At 44.0% G+C, this 17260-nt stretch overlaps 1 long non-coding RNA gene across 1 annotated transcript; it reads left to right on the forward strand.

The window, feature by feature from the left end:
• Positions 1 to 11645: 11645 nt before the first annotated feature.
• Positions 11646 to 12510, forward strand: LOC119326742. The gene is made up of 3 exons (XR_005158138.1): positions 11646 to 11759; positions 12036 to 12257; positions 12489 to 12510. It is a non-coding gene; the product is annotated as an uncharacterized LOC119326742 (long non-coding RNA).
• The last annotated feature ends 4750 nt before the right edge of the window (positions 12511 to 17260 follow it).

Raw genomic sequence — 17260 nt, forward strand, 5'->3', positions numbered from 1 at the left:
CAAACGTTGGAAACCTATTCTGCACAACTCCAAAAGTCCTGAAACTCCATGAAACAACTTTTTGGAATTTAGAACAATTTCTGAGTGAAAGAAATAGTCCAGGGGGCCCACACCCTGTCCAGGAGATAGGGGGCGCCCCCTATAGGGTGCACCCCTATCTCCTGGGTCCCCTGGTGGGCCTCTGGCGTCCATCTTCTGCTATATCATCACGTTTACCCTGGAAAAAATCGCTGGAAAGCTTACGGGACGAAACTCCGCCGCCACGATGCGGAACCTTGGCGGAACCAATCTAGAGCTCTGGAAGAGCTGTTCTGCCAGGGACACTTCCCTCCAGGAGGGGGAAATCATCACCAACGTCATCACCAACGATCCTCTCATCGGGAGGGGGTAAATCTCCATCAAGATCTTCACCAGCACCATCTCCTCTCAAACCCTAGTTCATCTCTTGTATCCAATCTTGTATCCAAAATCACAAATTGGTACCTGTGGGTTGCTAGTAGTGTTGATTACTCCTTGTAGTTGATACTTATTGGTTTACTTGGTGGAAGATCATATGTTCATATCCTTAATGCATATTATTACACCTCTGATTATGAACAGGAATATGCCTTGTGAGTAGTTATGTTTGTTCCTGAGGACATGGGTGAAGTCTTGCTATTAGTAGTCATGTGAATTTGGTATTCGTTCGATATTTTGATGAGATGTATGTTGTCTTCTCCTCTAGTGGTGTCATGTGAACGTCGACTACATGACACTTCAGCATTATTGGGCCTAGAGGAGGGAATAAGGAAGTAATAAGTAGATGATGGGTTGCTAGAGTGACAGAAGCTTAAACCCTAATTTATGCGTTGCTTCGTTAGGGGCTGATTTGGATCCACATGTTTCATGCTATGGTTAGGTTTACCTTAATACTTTTGTTGTAGTTGCGGATGCTTGCAATAGGGGTCAATCATAAGTGGGATGCTTGTCCAAGTAAGGGCAGTACCCAAGCACCAGTCCACCCACATATCAAATTATCAAAGTACCGAACGCGAATCATATGAGCGTGATGAAAACTAGCTTGACGATAATTCCCATGTGTCCTCGGGAGCTCCTTTCTCATTATTAGAAGTTGCCCAGGCTTATCCTTTGCTACATAAAGGATTGGGACAACTTGATGCACCTTATTTACTTTATTTACTTGTTACTCGTTACTATTTATCTTAACATAAAACTATCTATCACCTACAATTTTAGTGCTTGCAGAAAACCTTACTGAAAACCGCTTATCATTTCCTTCTGCTCCTCGTTGGGTTCGACACTCTTACTTATCGAAAGGACTATGATAGATCCCCTACACTTGTGGGTCATCAAGACTCTTTTCTGGCGCTGTTGTCGGGGAGTGTAGCTCTTTTGGTGAGTGGAACTTGGTAAGGAAACATTTATATAGTGTGCTGAAATTTTCTGTTACTTGTCACTATGGAAACTAATCCTTTGAAGGGCTTGTTTGGGGTATCTTCACCCCAACTAGAAGAGCAAAGAGTTGCTCCTCAACCTACTGACCTTTATGAAAATGTTTACTTTGAGATTCCTTTGGGTATGATAGAGAAACTGCTAGCTAATCCATTTGCAGGAGATGGAACATTGCATCCCGATTTACACCTTATCTTTGTGGATGAAGTTTGTGGATTATTTAAGCTCGCAGGTATTCCCGATGACGTTGTCAAAAGGAAGGTCTTCCCTTTATCTTTGAAGGGAGATGCATTGACATGGTATAGGCTATGTGATGATACGAGATCTTGGAATTATAAGCGATTGAAGTTGGAATTTCACCAGAAGTTCTATCCTATGCATCTCGTTCATCGTGATTGTAATTACATATATAATTTTTGGCCTCGCAAAGGAGAAAGCATCGCTCAAGCTTGGGGGAGGCTTAAGTCAATGTTATATTCATGCCCCAATCATGAGCTCTCTCGGGAAATGATTATTCAGAATTTTTATGCTCGGCTTTCTCTTGATAATCGCAACCTGCTCGATACTTCCCGTGCTGGTTCTTATATGCTGAAGACTATTGATTTCAAATGGGACTTATTGGAAAGAATTAAAGGCAACTCTGAAGATTGGGGTTCCGACGATGGTAAGGAGTCAGGTATGACACCTAAGTTCAATTGTGTTAAATCTTTTATGGATACCGATGCTTTTCGTGGATTTAGCGCTAAGTATGGGCTTGACTCTGAGATAGTAGCCACTTTTTGTGAATCTTTTGCTACTCATGTTGACCTCCCTAAAGAGAAGTGGTTTAAATATATTCTTCCTATTGAAGTGAAAGTAGTTGCACCTATTACAGTCGAAGAAAAGACTATTACCTATAGTGATCCTATTGTTCCTACTGCTTATGTTGAAAAACCTCCTTTCCCTGTTAGAATAAAGGATCATGCTAAAGCTTCGACTGTTGTTCGTAAGAGTAATACTAGGACATATAAACCTCCTGAGCAAATTAATGTTGAACCTAGTATTGCTATGGTTAAAGATCTCTTGGATGAGGACTTAGATGGGCATGTCATTTCTTTCTTGGGTGAGACCGCTAATATTGTTAGACCTGATACTAAGACACGTAGACCTGTCATAGGCATGCCTGTTATTTCTGTTAAAATAGGAGATCATTGTTATCATGGCTTATGTGATATGGGTGCTAGTGCTAGTGCGATACCTTATGATCTTTATAAAGAAATTATGCACGACATTGCACCCGTTGAATTAGAAGACATTGATATTACTATTAAGGTTTCTAATAGGGACACCATTAAACTATTGGGATTGTTAGAGATGTTGAAGTTTTGTGTGGGAAGGTTAAATACCCTGCTGATTTCCTTGTTCTTGGTTCCCCACAAGATGATTTTTGTCCCATTATTTTTGGTAGACCCTTCTTGAATACTGCTAGTGCTAATATTAATTGTGAAAAGAATATTGTCACCGTTGGCATAGATGGTATGTCTCATGATTTTAATTTCACTAAGTTTAGTAGACAACCTCGTGAAAGGGAACCACCTAGCAAGGATGATATTATTGGTCTTGCTTCCATTGCTGTTCCTCCAACTGATCCGTTAGAACAATATTTACTAGACCATGAAAATGATATGTTTATGAAGGAAAGGGAAGAAATAGGTGAGGTGTTCCTTAAACAGGAACCTATGCTGAAACATAACCTTCCCGTTGAAATTCTTGGGGATCCCCCTCCACCCAAGGGTGATCCCGTGTTTGAACTCAAACCAGTACCTGATAATCTGAAGTATGCTTATCTTGATGAAAAAGAAATATATCCTATTATTATTAGTGCTAACCTTTCAGAGAAAGAAGAAGAAAGATTATTGAAAACTCTGAAGAAGCACCGAGCAGCTATTGGATATACTCTGGATGATCTTAAGGGCATTAGTCCCACATTATGTCAACACAAGATTTCAATGGAGAAGGATGCCAAACCAGTTAGAGATCCTCAATGACGATTAAATCCCAAGATGAAGGAAGTGGTAAGAAAGGAGATACTAAAGCTCCTTGAGGCAGGTATTACTTATCCCGTTGCTGATAGTGAATGGGTAAGCCCTGTCCATTGTGTCCCTAAAAAGGGAGGTATTATCGTCGTTCCTAATGATAAAGATGAATTTATCCCACAAAGAATTATTACAGGTTATAGGATGGTAATTGATTTCCGTAAGTTAAATAAAGCTACCAAGAAAGATCATTACCCTTTACCTTTTATTGATCAAATGCTAGAAAGGCTATCCAAACACACACATTTTTGCTTTCTAGATGGTTATTCTGGTTTCTCTCAGATACCTGTGTCAGCGAAGGATCAATCTAAAACTACTTTTACTTGCCCTTTTGGTACTTTTGCTTATAGACGTATGCCTTTGGTTTATGTAATGCACCTGCTACCTTTCAAAGATGCATGATGGCTATATTGTCTGATTTTTGTGAAAAGATTTGTGAGGTATTCATGGATGACTTCTCTGTCTATGGATCCTCTTTTGATGATTGTTTGAGCAACCTTGATTGAGTTTTGCAGTGATGCGAAGACACTAGTCTCGTCCTGAATTGGGAAAAGTGTCACTTTATGGTTAATGAAGGCATTGTCTTGGGGCACAAGATCTCCGAGAGAGTTATTGAAGTTGATAAAGCCAAAGTTGATGCTATTGAAAAGATGCCATGTCCCAAGGATATAAAAGGTATAAGAAGTTTCCTTGGTCATGCCGGTTTTTATAGGAGGTTCATTAAGGACTTTTCTAAAATCTCTAGGCCTCTGACTAATTTATTGCAAAAAGATATTCCTTTTGTCTTTGATGATGATTGTGTTGAAGCGTTTGAAGTGCTTAAGAAAGCTTTGATCACTGCACCTATTGTTCAGCCACCTAATTGGAATTTACCTTTTGAAATAATGTGCGATGCTAGTGACTAAGCTTTAGGTGCTGTTTTAGGGCAAAGAGTTGATAAGAAATTGAATGTTATCCGGTATGCTAGTAAGACTCTTGATACTGCCCAGAGAAATTATGCTACCACTGAAAAACAATTCTTAGCAGTTGTGTTTGCATGTGATAAGTTTAGACCTTATATTGTTGATTCCAAAGATACTATTCACACTGATCATGATGCTATTAAATATCTTATGGAAAAGAAAGATGCTAAGCCTAGACTCATTAGATGGGTTCTCTTGCTCCAAGAATCTGACTTGCATATTATTGATAGAAAGGGAGCTGAGAACCCCATTGTAGATAACTTGTCTAGGTTAGAGAATGTTCTTGATGACCCACTGCCTATTAATGATAGCTTTCCTAATGAACAATTAGCGGTCATCAATGCTTCTCGTACTGCTCCTTGGTATGCTGATTGTGCTAATTACATTGTTGCTAAATATTTACCGCCTAGTTTCACATACCAGCAAAAGAAAAAGTTCTTTTATGATTTAAGACATTACTTCTGAGATGATCCACACCTTTATAAAGGAGGAGTAGATGGTGTTATTAGACGTTGTGTGCCTGAGCATGAACAGGAACAGATTCTACGTAAGTGTCACTCTGAATCTTATGGAGGACAACACGCTGGAGATAGAACTGCACACAAGGTACTACAATTTGGTTTTTATTGGTCTACTCTCATCAAAGATGCTCGTATGTTTGTCTTATCTTGTGATGAATGTCAAAGAATAGGTAACATTAGTAGACGTCAAGAAATGCCTATGAACTATTCTCTTGTTATTGAACCATTTGATGTTTGGGTCTTTGATTATGTGGGACCTTTTCCTGCCTCTAATGGTTATACACATATTTTAGTTGCTGTTGATTATGTTACTAAGTGGGTAGAAGCTATTCCAACTAGTAGTGCTGATCATAACACTTCTATTAAAATGCTTAAAGAAGTTATTTTTCTGAGGTTTGGAGTCCCTAGATATCTTATGACTGATGGTGCTTGACATTTTATTCATGGTGCTTTCCCTAAGATGCTTGCTAAGTATGATGTCAATCATAGAATTGCATCCCCCTATCACCCGTAGTCTAGTGGTCAAGTAGAGTTGAGCAACAGAGAGCTCAAATTAATTTTGCAAAAGACTGTTAATAGATCTAGGAAGAACTGGTCCAAAAAACTTGATGATGCATTATGGGCCTATAGAACTGCATACAAAAATCCTATGGGTATGTCTCCGTATAAAATGGTTTATGGAAAAGCATGTCATTTACCTCTTGAACTTGAACATCAAGCATATTGGGCTATTAAAGAGCTCAATTATGACTTCAAGCTTGCCGGTGAGAAGAGGTTATTTGATATGAGCTCACTTGATGAATGGAGAACCCAAGCCTATGAGAATGCCAAGCTTTTCAAAGAAAAAGTCAAATGCTGGCATGATAAGAGGATACAAAAGTGTGAGTTTAACGTAGGTGATTATGTGTTATTATTCAACTCTCGCTTAAGATTTTTTGCAGGAAAGCTTCTCTCAAAATGGGAAGGTCCCTAGGTTATCGAGGAGGTCTATCGTTCTGGTGCCATAAAAATCAACAACTTCGAAGGCACAAGTCCGAGGGTGGTAAACGATCAAAGAATTAAACACTATATTTCAGGTAATCCTATCAATGTTGAAACTAATATTATTGAAACCGTAACCCCTGCAGAATACATAAGGGACACTTTCCAGAACGTTCCAGACTCCAAAAAGGCATAGGTATGTGGTACGGTAAGTAAACCGACTACAAAACAACTCCAATGGCAATTTTTATCAGTTTTGGAATATTTAAGAATTTTAGGAAGAAAGAAGTAGTCCGAAAGGGACACGAGGCTCCCACGAGAGTGGAGGGCGCCCCCCTGTAGGGCGCGCCCCTGTCTCGTGGGCACCTCGTGTGCCTCCCGGACTCCATTTTCTTGTATGATACGTATTTTGGTCGGTAAAAAATCATTATATATACTCCCGAAGGTTTTGACCATTGTATCATGCAAATATCCTCTGTTTTCGTTTCGAGCTGTTCCTGTTGCAGATTTGGAACAAGATGTCGTCTCAAGATTCGGAGGGGGAGAGCTACATGGCTGATTATATCGCAAACCCAAAAGTATATGGGGATGTGGAACATTATGGCTGGACCACGGAGGAAGAAGAAGACTATGATCCAAAGGGGAAGGAGGAGACAAGCTCCGATGAAGAGGACGATCCACTACCTCAACCTGGTGATATGCATGTGGAGTTCAAGAAGTCAAGCCTCCCTAAGGTCCAATCTATCCCACCATGTTTTTTGCAGGACAGCAAGGCAGGACTATGCAAAAAGATAATGAAACTTGAGCTTGAGAATGAGGATCTGAGGGAGGAAAATTTTAGTCTTAGACGCAAGCTAGAGAAGAAAAATGCAACAAATCCACCGTCATCATCACCACCTCCATCACCTCCGGGGACATAATCACATGGGTATGGGCACTCCCCTTTGCAACTGCCAAGTTTGGGGGAGGTGTCCCGGTATCGTATCACCATCACACTCTTACCTTTACCGCTTTATTTAGTTCGATCCTTTTAGTAGTATCTTGATCTAGTAGATTGTAGTTTTGATATCAAGTAGTTTGAGTTCTGCATTGTGATCTCTTTTTGTATTCGAGTCCGCGAGTTATCTATAATAAAGATTAGTGTTGAAGTCAAGGGCTTTGCTTTGTTGCCATGATCTTGAGAAAAATAGTAAGAATAAAAAGAATAAAAGAGTTCATATTGATCTTATGGATAGTGATAACTTCACACATAGAAAGTATGAGGCATAAAAATTGTTGGGAGTTGATGAACGTAGCCTTGGTCATCATTGCAATTAATAGGAAGTAATGAGGTAAGAGAGGTTCGCATATAAATACACTATCCTGGACATCTTTTATGATTGTGAGCACTCATTAAGTATGACATGCTAAAAGAGTTGACGATGGACAAGGAAGAAAACATAATAGTTTATGTTTTCTCACATCTCAGTTAAAGTATGTTGTCATTGACCTTCCGAACATGCTGAGCTTGCCTTTCCCCCCCATGCTAGCCAAATTCCTTGCACCAAGTAGAGATACTACTTGTGCTTCTAATTACCCTTAAACCCAGTTTTGCCATGAGAGTCCACCATACCTACCTATGGATTGAGTAAGATCCTTCATGTAAGTTGTCATCGGTGCAAGCAATAAAAATTGCTCTCTAATTATGTATGACCTATTAGTGCGGATAAAATAAGCTTTGTATGAACTTGTTGTGGAAGTAATAAAAGCGACAGACTGCATAATAAAGGTCCGCACACAAGGGGCAATATAAAGTGACGTTCTTTTGCATTAAGATTTTATGCATCAACCCTAAAAAGTGCATGACAACCTCTGCTTCCCTCTGCGAAGGGCCTATCTTTTACTTCATGTTCTTACTTTATGCTTTTATGTTTGTGCTTGAGTCAAGGTGATCTCCACCTTTCCCTTTTTCATTTTATCCTTTGGCAAGCTCTTCGTGTTTAAAATATCGTGATATACATATCCAATTGGATGTTCGTTAGCATGGGCTATTATTGTTGACATCACCTAAAGGTGAATACGTTGGGAGGCAACATAATAAGCCCCTATCTTTCTCAGTGTCCGTCTGAAACTCCATAACCACAAGTATTGCGTGAGTGTTAGCAATTGTAGAAGACTATATGATAGTTGAGTATGTGGACTTGCTAGAAAGCTCTATTATTGACTCTTTCTGATGTTATGATAAATTGCGATTGCTTCAATGACTGAGATTATAGTTTGTTAGTTCTTAATGAGGTTTGTGAACCATATTTGATATTGTGAATTGATTGTTACTTGAGCATAAGAAATTATTTAATGGAATCTTTATATGTTGTTGCTATAAGAATGATCATGATGCCCTCATGTCCGTATTTTATTTTTATCGACACCTCTATCTCTAAACATGTGGACATATTTTTCGATATCGGCTTCCGCTTGAGGACAAGCGAGGTCTAAGCTTGGGGGAGTTGATATGTCCATTTTGCGTCATGCTTTTATATCAATATTTATTGCATATGGGTTGTTATTACACATTATATCTCATTACTTATGGCTATTCTCTCTTATCTCTACTCCTAATGGAGCAGTTGGTAGTCTCCGCCGGTCAATTTTCGTCCCACCATAGACGGTTTTTTTTCGTCCTTGATCCCACCTCCCGCGTCCCCTCGATTCCCCCCTCCGCCCTCGATCCAGGAAATAAAAATCGGTATACTCCCACGATGCCAGTTGTGCAACACTACGGTTCATCGACAGAAAATCATCCTAAAAAAATCTACGACGGTTAACCTACGAAATTAAACCTACACCCGGAACGCCGCCCGCTCCCTCGCGCCCCTGTTGCTCCCTCCTCGATCCTGATCTAGATCGAGGGGACGAGGAGCTCCTGCCTCCCCAACGACGGGCCTCCTCCTCGCCCCGCCGCTGCATCCGGCACCACCACGGCCTCTGGAGCCAGGGAAGCCATGGCCTGAGCTCGGCCTCGAGGTCCCCGCTGCCGTCTCCTGCAGCTTCTGCCCCGCTGCCTCACCGCCCGAGCTCGCCATCGCACCAACCTCGGTGCCGCGCCGCCGCCGGCTCTGGTCTCCTCCACCTCCGCGCCGTGAGGAACCCGCCACGCACGTCAAGGCGAGACGCCTCCTGGGCTCCGTCCATTTCCAAAGCGAGCGCCTGCGAATACCTAGCTAGCCACCACCGTCGTGACCGTTCCAGCCACCGCCAAGGTAAGGTGCTTTCTCCATCTCAATTTCCTTCCTTCCCCATCAAGGTTAATTTGGATGTGTACTTATGTGATTTTGGTGTTGCTCATTGGATTTGTATACATACGTACGTACGTGTGTCTTCGATCTGCTTCGTTTGGATACATTGTTAAGTAATTCACATCTTCCCCGTTACGATACGTGCATGATCTTGTCTTGTGCTCTTGGGTTTATATATCTGCTTGCTTAACATCTACCCTACTGCCTGAAATCAGCAGTCAATTTGTTCAGGAAAAGAAATCCACTTATTATGAAGTAAAGTGAAGCAACCATATCGATCCATCAATTTGTTCATTGTATTTTGTTCATAATAGCACACACAACCTGTCATGTTGTTAGTCAAATATATAGAGGTAAACGTACTCACTTAGGGAACTTCACGTGATGCACTTATTTTCTGAAGCTTCATACTAACCTGGTCATGCAAATGTTTTAGGAACCTCACGTGATTCACCGACGTCTGCGGGTTTTAGGAACCTCACTTCATAGTAACCAACCTTGGAAATTCAATCGATCTAATTTTTTTCCTTACTACCCTCTCAGGAGAGAAGGATCGTCGGACATGAGCGGAGTCTCCTACTCCATAAGGTCTCCTTGTTGTCTTCATTTCTTGCCCACGACCTCGGAGCGCAAGGTCATTTTGGCCAATCGCGTGAACCGCATGTTATGCTTCGACACCATCGACAGTTGCAGCTACATTGATACAATGCCTAGCCTCCACGGGTACAAGCACTCGCCGCTGGCCATCTCTGTCCCTCCGACGGACTTGCACCTCCTTGGACGGCTATGACACCGGCAACCTCTACATCATTGACGCCCACCTACAAGGTCACCCCCCGCGATCCTTCCCCGACATCATCAGTACGTTATCCTCCCCGCTGCACCATTTCTCTTTCGGTTGGGAGAGTAGTTCTTGACATTGCCACATGTTTGATCAGGTGAGTACCTCGGGGCAGAGCCCGCGCTACCGTACCTGAGCCCCTACATGCGCGGCGAGAACTTGCTCGTCGGCACCAACTTCGCGTCCGCCGGCATCGGCATCCTCAACGACACAGGCGTGCAATTCGCAAGCTCCATGCACGCATGCACACATGCTCGAATCAGGTATACGTATCTACAATAATGCAACAGAGATGACAATAATGTTGTACGTGTGCGTGTGCAGGTGAACATCATCAGGACCGCGCAGCAGCTGCAGAACTTCAAGGACTACCAGCGGAGGCTGGCGGCGTACATCGGCGAGGACGTGGCGAGGGAGCGCGTGAGCCAGTCGCTGGTGCTCATCACGCTCGGCGGCAACGACTTCATCAACAAGTACTTCCTTGTGCCCTTCTCCGCTAGGTCCCAGCAGTTCAAGATCCACGACTACATCCCCTTCATCATCTCCGAGTACAAGAAAGTCCTCGCGGTAATAACAATTAACCTCTTCGCTTACTTACCACTAATCAATTCCCAAACATGCATAATTTCTGCTCCAAAACATAATTGCATTTGTAAAACATGATTAGCATTCAAGGTGAAAAATTTCCAGGACGTTTTTTGTCTTCTATTTTGTCAGTATGGTGCACAAGAGTGGTAGGCCTAAAATTCCCAAAATTAGACAGGGAAATGAAATGCTTGCTGCATGACGGCTAGAACAAGGTAATGTTTGAACAAATTATCGATGCTTGGTGCACAAGAGTGTCTAATGTAGACTTCTGATAGACTCATCCTTTGATAGCCACCAATAACTGGGTTAAGCCCCTAATAATGATAAGATAACTGAGCCAGGCCCATAACTGCCTGGGCTATAATATAGCCGGTCATAACACCTTCCCATCTCCACCCCTATCATTAATATTCTGCTTAGTGCGTATTTTGGGAAGATCAGGCTACATGTTGTTCTATACTTCTTTACCTTTGAAAAGTTCTTACCTTGGTTTTGATACATAATTTAGCATGGGTAAACTAATAAAATTTAATCTGGTTTAGATGATGTAATCAACTGGAGAAGGACAAGAGCTTGCACAGAGTTTTTAGTAGAAGACGACGTAAATTGTGGTATTGGCTGCAATTTGGAAGTTCTTCACGTGAGTGACATGATTTAATTTGGAGAGGCACGAGTTAGGATGCATTCACATATTTTTTAATGGTTTCTTCCTATTCCTTGTGATATTATCAAGATTTTCTAATTGAACTGAAGTTCTATAACCTGCTAGATCCAAATCCTGCTTCAGAAAGTATATATGAAGCAAAGGTCTGCACTTACATGTTATCAGAAGTCAGGTCTTAGACAAGGTAATGTTTTTCTATCTGATGAACTAGACTAGGTAATGTTCGAACTTGGAAGTGATCAAATCATATGTTTTCAGGTTTGTCATCGTCCGTGGATTCAATCTTCCCCCTTTCTGTATTGACATACTTCTAGGAGCTGCAATGCTCAAATTGCCACGGATCTTAGACTGGTGTCAAGATGCTATTGATAAGATTTTGAATTGCATCAAACGGTTTCAGGTTTTTTCTTCAATTTCAGTTACGATGTTCATATTCTGCTTATAACCAGGTTTAAATATTGCACTGTTGTTTTCTGCTGTGTCATTTGTTCACATTCGTTCACATGAACATTACAGATTCAGCTACACATGAATTTGTGTTAGATCAATTGCAATTTTAATTATTTTGGCCTGGGATACCACTTCAACATTTTTGAAGTATAAAGATATTCATTGTTATTACTCCAGTAAGATATCCCCCTTTGTTAATATTGCCCTATTCCTTTTCCTTTTTCAGGAAAGTGGAAGGAGTGATGAAGAACTAAAACATAGTTACAGTGGGCGTTTTTTATAGGAACAAAATTGAAGAATTTGACATTAACATAATTTTAGTACTAAATCAGGTGTCCCTGGTTTTGTTAGCATCAGGACATGTTGACCTAATTGTCCATGGTTACACTCATCTTCAAACGGCACAAATTGTTTTGCTGCACATCTTCTCTTACCATATGATGAACAGGTATTCTATGTTCCATCCCTCTCTTATTTCACACTGCATTAACAATGTTTTTTTAGTATGTGGATTTGCCTAACTTTGCCTTATTGATTATTGATTTTGTTACTGATGTGTACACAAACCCTGACTAATTAATTTAGTCTACTATATCTAACCATATGAAATCTGAAAGTTGATTCGGACTACTTGCCTGGTGGTGTGGTACATTACCTCTGTTTTTAACTATGAGACAAGAACGACGGTGCAGACATGGATGACTCGGAGTTCAACCTTGTCAAGGGCCACGAGCAGCGGCGACTTTCTTTTCCATGAGAAGATGACTGTCGGTGTCAAAACCGGCGGATCTCGGGTAGGGGGTCCCGAACTGTGCGTCTAGGCGGATGGTAACAGGAGACAAGGGACACGATGTTTTTACCCAAGTTCGGGCCCTCTCGATGGAGGTAAAACCCTACTCCTGGTTGATTAATATTGATGATATGGGTAGTACAAGAGTAGATCTACCACGAGACCGGAGTGGCAAAACCCTAGAAGCTAGCCTATGGTATGATTGTTGTTCATCCTATGGACTAAAACTCTCTGGTTTATATAGACACCGGAGAGGGCTAGGGTCACACAGAGTCGGTTACAATGGGAGGAGATCTTCATATCGTATCGCCAAGCTTGCTTTCCACGCCAAGGAAAGTCCCATCCGGACACGGGACAGAGTCTTCAATCTTGTATCTTCATAGTCCTGGAGTCCGGCCAAAGGTCTTAGTCCGGCCATCCGGACACCCCCTAATCCAGGATTCCCTTAGTAGCCCCTGAACCAGGCTTCAATGACGATGAGTCCGGCGTGCAAGTTGTCTTCGGCATTGCAAGGCGGGTTCCTCCTCCGAATATTCCGTAGAAGATGTTGAACACCAGGGTAGTGTCCGGCTCTGCAAAATAAGTTCCACATTCCATCGTAGAGAGAATAATATTTGCATCAATCGGATCTGCTGACGTATTCCGCGGCGTGACATCATGCCATGGCCAGGCTTTTATTCATCTTACTGTTCCACCCCGGCGCGTTTAGCGAGGCGGTTTCCTTGGCACGTCTTTGTCAAAGTAGAGACCGTGTCCCCTTATTCCAGGATTCTCATCAATACGGGCGTGGGTAAGCCAACCGTGACTTAGGTATGACTCCCTAATTGAAAGCGAGTCTCAAACGGTTACGGCGAGGGCTCTTGGTATTCACCTCCTTTATAAAGGAACCAAGGCCCAGCTCCCTTCTTCTCAAACCAATCAAATCCGCCCCTCGCTTTGAGTTCCAACACCCAAAGCTCTAGTTTTAGGCGCTTCGGACTTTTGACGATGTCCGGCTCCGACCTTCAAGGCCGGTGGATGCCTTCCTCCATTACGGAAGAAGATGTACGAAAGCTGAGAGATGCCAGGTATCTAACCGGCGAAATCTCGCATAGACTGCCTGCTCAAGGGCAAGTTGTTCCTGCTCCCCAGCCCGATGAAAGCGTGGTGTTCGCATCTCACTTCCTTCGGGGGCTAGGCTTCCCAATCGATCCCTTTGTGAGGGGGCTTATGTTTTACTACGGGCTGGAGTTCCACGACCTAGATCCGGAGTCCATCCTCTAGATCTCATCATTCATTGTCGTGTGCGAGGCCTTCCTCCATATCACCCCTCACTTCGGATTGTGGCTAAAAACTTTCAAAGTGGAACCGAAAATGATCGAGGGGCAGCACGCTGAGTGCAGAGGGGCAATAATAAGCAAGATGGACGACGCTCCATGGCCCGAAGGCTCTTTTCAAGAGGAGCTCGGCTTATGGCAACGGGACTGGTTTTACATCACAGCCCCTAGGGGCAGCACATGTGTGGCACCACCTACTTTTCGCTCGGGTCCCCCACCATGGCTGGCGTCATGGGTTAATGAAGGACTTATCTGGGGGCCGCCCAAAGACGTGCCCTTGCTGCAGGGCCGTATTCGAGATCTTCTAGAAAGAGATATCAATTTACCATAGTGGCACAAGTCATGGTGATTCGCCGCACACTGCCCTGCAAACATCGACCTCTCCGCCTGTGGGAGTTCAATCCGGAGGGACCATGAGTCCTACAACATTTCATGGGAATGACACCAGTGGAGATGTACAAATTGTTCTTCGGATCACAAGCAAGGTGTCCGGATTTGTCCGAGGATGCAGGTCTGAGCTGCAATCGCCCGGATGCTAAAGTAAGTAGCCCCGTATTTGGATACACCATCCATATTTTTATCAAATCTACCCTTTAGCAGAGTTGTCCTTTGAACAGGAGTGGATGGCGAAGGCAAAGCTTATCAGGTGTCCAGCCCCCCTGCCCAAGACCGTGCCGAATCCCATGCTGACCAGGATGCTGGAGGTCGCGCTGTTGGCAGAAGGCGAAGGAGGGAACCAAGGAGCTACCGCCTCCGCGAAGGAGGCCGTTAGGAAGGGAAGAATCAAAAATTCCCCCGACCAGGGAAAGAAAAGGACTGCCTCTGAAGACCCGGAGGTGATAACCTCAAAACGGGGAAAGAAATCTTCGTCAGAGGGTTCGGCACCGGAGAACGCCCCGGCCGAATTGCCCCCTAAAGGGGACCCGCTCTCCCCCGAGACGTAAGTGAAGGGAGGGGTTCCATAATGAACCACACTCATGTTTTATTCCTGAGGAAAATAACCGAAACATTATCTTGCAGTTGGGATCTCAACCCTTCTCAGCAGAGCTCATCTTCAGGGGATCTTCGTCCAGAGATGATAGAGAGCGAAACGCCTCCCCTTGTTGCACCGTCTCACGAGGCTGGTGACCCCGAGGTATCGTTCCGGAGGGTTTTTTCAAGTCCGGACCCTGGAAAAGGTCGTCAAGCTAGTCCGGCACCCTCTTGCGCACCGGCGGAGGGGCTGAAGGATCTGCTTGGTAGGGCGTCCATCTCAGAAGAACACCGTATGTTGATGGATACGGTGATTGGAAGGATTTCATCCGCAGATAGAGGATTGTACGAGGCTGCCAGGAGTTTACTAACAGGCTTTGAGGTACGTAAAAAGGTGTACCTTTTGGTAGAGCCGCATATTAAATGTGCCCTGTATGAATAGTAGCCCCTGAGACTCTGTGTGTCGTCACGAGTGACGATGCACAGAGGATCATAACCCCAGGTATAATATGTCGCCTATTCCATGAAGGTGGCGAGGCGTTCGGTGGCTAGCCGGACTGATGAATCTACCGAACTAAAGCGACAACTTGACGTAGCAGATGCCGACATCGCGCTTGTAAATAAGCGGCTAGACGAGGCTCAAGGTATGTTCAAAAGACACCCAGTAATAGGATCTCGATGCTCAGGCCTTATATATATATACTTTATGTAGATGGTGCTGCTGCCGTAGAGAACCTTCGGGCGGAACTTGCCCGAGTCAAGGAGCAAGCAAGGAAAAGTGATGCGGCTGCCGTTAAAGAGGCTGAAGAGCTAAAAGCCGAACAGGCTGCTCACTGCCAGAGCAAGAAGGAAATAGCTGAGATGGCCATAAAATTGAAGGATGCTACCGACCGCTGTAAATTTCTTGAACAAGAAGATAGGGCGGCTCAGAAGGACCTTGAAAAGATCACTTCCGAAGCCAAGGATACTCGCTCTGCCATGAGAGCGATGAAGGAGGAGCTGCGTCAGGCGGGAGATATCACGGCTGGAAAGCCTTATATGCTGCGGATGAAGTTCGGAGACCCCAAGTATGTTCCATTAGACCGACAGTGGAGTGCGGAAAACGCTTATCTGGATTTGGCAGCAAGTGCGGCGGACACGACCGAACACTTCCGTAGCCGAGGTGACCATGGACTGGAAGAGCTTTTTTGGTCACAGTACGACAATCCAGAACGCCCACTGTCAGTATCCGACCGTTTGGCCGCCTGGGCGGAGCTGAACAGGTTATCCGGACTCGCCATGAGGTATGTTGCGAGTCGTCTGTGGCCGGAGAAGCCGGAGCCGAAGAGTTATTTTGGCTTGGTGCAGCAGTTCCTTGGTTCGGTGCCGCATGCTGATGCAATGAAGAGGTCGGCGTGCATAGAGGGCGCACAGATGGCTCTTGCCCGTGTCAAAACATACTGGGCAGATATGAAGGCCAGTATTGTTGCGTCCCAGGATTCGGACGAAAGCCGAGTACCTGCCAAGCACTATTTTGAGGAAGTTCTTCCTGGCACTCATATAATAGAGTCGCAGTGCTTGAAGGATGTTGTGTTCGAATAGCTTATACTATTTGTAAAACGAATTTTATTTTTATGAAAAAAGCTTTTTATACTTGTGCTTGCAAGAATCATGACGCCTCCTGTGCGGCCATTTAATGTATATATTTGTATATAACCTGAAAGATGGCAGTCGTTGGCTTCAGCCCCCACGCATAGAATGCGGGGGTGTTCGCAAAAAGGCGCCGTTTCACACTTAATCCAACGTCTTGGTCCTAAAAAGGAGGTGGTGGCGCGGCGAACTAGGCAACCGGACTATAATGCTTTATCACTTTCACTTAGCCTTAGGAGTTTGACAGTGGGGCTACTAAATAGCCCCTAGGGGCACCGTGCTCGCACGAATTCAGGGCGCGAGTGTGCCTAACCGGGAAGCGGCCCTTCGTTAATGCGGGGGAATCCTAAAGATTCCGAAAGTCATCAAGTGGTTGACCAGTCTCTCGCTATATCATGACAGTCAGTTTTCGGCTTTCTCTACTGAGGTGCTCACCTGGCCGAACCGGGGCACAATCGCAGTAGTTCTCCTGGTGCCGCATTAGCCGATATAACGGAACGTAAGGCAGCAAAACACAGGAGCCGGGCAAACCCAACATTTGACCAAAGACATGATTCGGAGCTGATGCATATAGGGCCAAACTCGCGAAGCCGAACACTCCCTAAGGTATTCGGTCTTTATGAAGACGGGCCAAAATAGAGCCCTTGGTAAAAAAGCCCCTAGTGTCCAGGTACGCGCAAAAATTCTAGCGTGGCCACATGCCAAGACGCCAGCCTCCTCCTCGGTTATAGAGAAAACCGGGGG

The sequence above is a fragment of the Triticum dicoccoides genome, chromosome 6B (assembly GCF_002162155.2).
Source record: "Triticum dicoccoides isolate Atlit2015 ecotype Zavitan chromosome 6B, WEW_v2.0, whole genome shotgun sequence".
NCBI lineage: Eukaryota > Viridiplantae > Streptophyta > Magnoliopsida > Poales > Poaceae > Triticum > Triticum dicoccoides.